The sequence below is a fragment of the Ctenocephalides felis genome, unplaced genomic scaffold (genome assembly GCF_003426905.1).
Source record: "Ctenocephalides felis isolate EL2017-DRISC unplaced genomic scaffold, ASM342690v1 CF-g0.4_SCAFFOLD_00845, whole genome shotgun sequence".
NCBI lineage: Eukaryota > Metazoa > Arthropoda > Insecta > Siphonaptera > Pulicidae > Ctenocephalides > Ctenocephalides felis.
Window position 1 is genome coordinate 64120400 of NW_020536999.1, and position 347 is coordinate 64120746.

Consider the following 347-nt stretch of genomic DNA (forward strand, 5'->3'; position numbering starts at 1 on the left):
TTCATCGGGCCTAGAACATGATTTCATATAAGCCAGGCACAAGTAGTGAGAAATATTATATTATATGATATATTTCAATTCCGAAAGAAAATTAGATGCATAAGAGCTTTGAGAAGCTGAATCGTATCTGTTGCGCTTCGTCCATGTTGAGTAGACTACTCTCATAGCATGTATATTAGGGTGGTCCTTAATATGGACATTTTTCGAATTTCTTTGCTCCCAAGGACTCAAATGGTTCCAAATTGATAAAAAACAAATTCTCTGAAAGTTTAGCTCTTAATATTAACGTTTAGATAGAGCGCAATTCAATCAAAGTTTTGTATGGAAATAGCATGGAAAAAATTTCT